Source organism: Salmo salar, chromosome ssa24, assembly GCF_905237065.1.
Source record: "Salmo salar chromosome ssa24, Ssal_v3.1, whole genome shotgun sequence".
NCBI classification, from domain to species: domain Eukaryota; kingdom Metazoa; phylum Chordata; class Actinopteri; order Salmoniformes; family Salmonidae; genus Salmo; species Salmo salar.
In genome coordinates, this window is record NC_059465.1 from 27,579,902 (window position 1) to 27,583,525 (window position 3,624).

A 3,624-nucleotide genomic window follows, 5' to 3' on the forward strand; every position below is an offset into this window, starting at 1 on the left:
CAGGTCTCCCAGTCTATCTACAGTCCTCAACACTTTCAGATGTTATGTGATGATACGTAAAACCACAGTGTCACTGAGGATAAACTATTTCAATAATTATCATCATCCGTTCTTTTGAAGGAAGAGGTTCAAATTGTGTAAAGCCTGTCATTTCGTCTACAACCAGGCAATGAACGCAAACGTGAACTAAAATAAATGGAACGTACAATATGAGACAAAAAAAATTCTGATTCCGTTTGGTGGCTATCACTTCTCCCTGATGAGGAAGAAAGTCAAGTAACAGTATTGAAATAATATTGCCTGGTGCTGAACCCATAAAAAATAGAATGAACGGGCAAGGAACCTCTAACCCTGGCAATTTGAATGATAAACTCATGGGTACACTCTCAATTGCTGCCTGGTATTGCGATGCAATAATTTCCATGGTAATATAGAATGTTCATTCAAATTATGTTAACACATCAGTTAGGAAATAAAAGCAGTAAGTAAAAACATGTGTTGTGATTTGTTAAATCAACTCAACTGACATTACAAAAAATACATTCCATTGCATGAGCCACATCAGGCTCATGCAATGGAATGTATTTTTTGTAATGTCAGTTGAGTTGATTTAACAAATCACAACACATGTTTTTACTTACTGCTTTTATTTCCTGCTCCTATGTGTACACTCAGAAAGGCTTCCAGTCCACCCATTATGCCATAATTGACGTGAATAGAGATGTCCATTCTATTCATTGTATTTCTATGGCTGAAGCTGTCACTCTGCTGTGCTTTTAAACTTGGTTCCATAACAGCAACTCCTGATGCAGAAGAGGCCTGATTTGATGAAGAGGAGGGTTAGGAGCAGCAGGACAGCCAGAAGCAGAGCCAGCACATCCAGGCTGTGGTACTGGTACCAGGTGAGCTGGTGGGCCTGGACCCTCAGGAGCCTGTCCCCTCTGTTTCTCATGGTGAACTCCAGCCAGAACAATGCCTCATCCTTAGGACTGATCGGTCTGTCATGATGGATTCTGGACAGCTTTATGGCGTTCTCCCTATACCTGTTGATCAATTCTCAGATGACCTAGAATACGTAGAGCCTTCTATTTATTTAATATTTTTAATAAAGATGTGTATTCATGTGATAGCAAACTAGTTGCTCATTTACTCTGTACTCTAGCAAAATAAATGTTTGTGAAAATGAGGACAACTTACGATGGGTTATTGATCACAGCATTGAGTCCATCCACAAGGTCCCGGGTTTGCATGAAGTTGAAGTCCCTGATGACAGCAGCTCCCTTGGCCTTCATATGGATCATATTGTCTGGCTGGTCAGCAAACATAGGAATACCCACCATGGGAACCCCATTGTAAATAGCCTCATAGATTCCATTGGTTCCATCATGGGTGATGAAGGCTCTAGTTTTTGGTGTGGCCTTATAGAACAGAAACAAGTATTCCTAAATGTAGATATTCCAAAGATAGTCTCAAATAATGATGTTCAACATCACACTGGTGAGTAGATTGGTTTATGCACTATACCAAACAGGCATAATAATGAATTATTGTCTTTGTTATAAAAAACCTAAAGCTACCCAGCAGGTCGTTCTATGGGATCCAGTTGTACACTGGTGTTGTGAGCCAGAGTCTCAGGTTTCTCCCCACTGTGCCTCCACAGAATCTGGCCATGACAGGGACTTATTTATATGTTATTATTTATACTTTATTATATTTTATATGATATTTTATATTGTTTAAGTATGTTACACAGGCTGCACAAGACACATGCAACACGTCTACTTTGTTTGCTGTAAATAAGAATCAATAAGAACAATAAGACCAATAAGAACAATAAGACCAATAAGAACAATAAGACCAATAAGAACAAACATGCTTAGGGAATGTTCTACAGTAGGTTTATAGGTTCTCTCTGACCTTCTGTGGTATCTGTCCCAGGGCTGAGGCGATCCTATCCGTCTGCTCTGTGGTCATGTTCCTGATCATGGACCCCAGAGTGAACACAACAACGCCGTGATCTCCAGAGCTCTGCACCAACTCCTCCAGGGCCTGATGGGACAGTAATCCTCTCACTTCACCACAGAGCCATAAATAGAACTTTACTGTATATCTAGCTCTTTGTATTGCTCTGTTTCAAACATTTACATTTTAATCATTTAGCAGACGCTCTTATCCAGAGCGTAATGACATTGACATGACTATGACATGACATGGCTAAAACATGACCAAAATGTACTATGTAGCCTTAGTTAGAATTACATTGTGTATGCAACGGATGCTGCGGAGAAGACAAACGGATATCTGTGAGGACAGATTGATGTTGATATACTTAATATGTTTTGTAGTGATACTGATTTAAGGTAAGTGTGCTTTTGCCATAGCCTACCTCTGGTAAGAGCTTGGCGGTCTTGCAGTGGATTCCTCCAACAAACTTGCAGTTTGGGAGGAAAGGTCGGGGGTACTCAAAGTCCCAGTATGTACGGATCAGCCAGAGATCAGCGTTTCCTATCATCGCACAAGTTGTTGTTGGCTACACATCAGTAGAATGTAAGTAGTATTTGCATTAGAACCGACATTTAAATATAAATAAATACACTATGCTACGTTATTCTGTGGTTATCATCAAATGTGGCTACCTCATCCAATGACACTGTAACAGCTCACCCATAGCCTCACTGTAGTGGTCATCTATATCACGCCAAAGACTGTATATTGTCATGTCCTGCGATGCAGAGAACAGGAAATTCATCAGTCTCAGCAAAGTTCATTTTGTCCGTTCATTTTACCATGGCACTAGGGACGTAGGATGGTGGGCCGGAAGCTGCCCACAGAGCCTCTCCCTAGTGTGGGCGATAGAGAAACGTGTACACCAGAGGAAGTCCCAGCATCTCTGCCACCAGCTCACTGCCAGGCCAAATGGGATCAGCTAATAGAAGTTCATACTTGGCCTCTCTCAGTCTCTCCATGACACTCTCTGACTTTAACAGTCCATCCACAATCTGCATGTTTAGCTGAATTTGTCTTTGTATGAGTTCATAAAGTCTCCAGTGGATCTGCCAGTAGTACAGGTGGTCCATCTCGTACGTGGAAAAGTGTATGAACTCCTCAAGGCAATCCTCCAAGGCCTCCACAGAGACTGAGCCATTGAAGGGTTGTTAGCTGAAGCGAGAGCGTTCCGTGGGGTCCATGCACAGAGAAGCACTGTTTACCAGCACTGTAACATTGTGTCCTCTGTCTATCAGAGTCTCCAATACAGGCTTAAGGTTGATCCAGTGACTGCCTTCAGTGTGCCAAACTAATGTTTCCACAGTCTATGCGCCCTATGATACATAACTGTATGATTATTTAAACCGGTATGCTCTCTGCCAGCCTCATGGTGAGTGTGTAGACAGTGTCTATAATCAATCCTTTTTAAACTAGTCATTTAAGTCAAGCAATCGTTAATTGAAGAACTTGAACTCTGAATCATAGTAGTACTCATCTTATCTCATGCCACCAGGTAGAAGAGCAAACCGGTGGACTTTGGGGGTGAAAGGTAAAAGCCGACATTGTAAATCTGAACAGAGTCAACAAACAGAGAAAGTCAACAAAGTAAAACAGATATAAAAGTGTATAAAAGTCATC

General features: G+C 41.3%; 1 pseudogene; it reads right to left on the minus strand.

The window, feature by feature from the left end:
• Window positions 1-760: 760 nt before the first annotated feature.
• On the minus strand, window positions 761-3,231 carry LOC106585641 (UDP-glucuronosyltransferase 2A1-like; annotated as a pseudogene).
• Window positions 3,232-3,624: the final 393 nt, after the last annotated feature.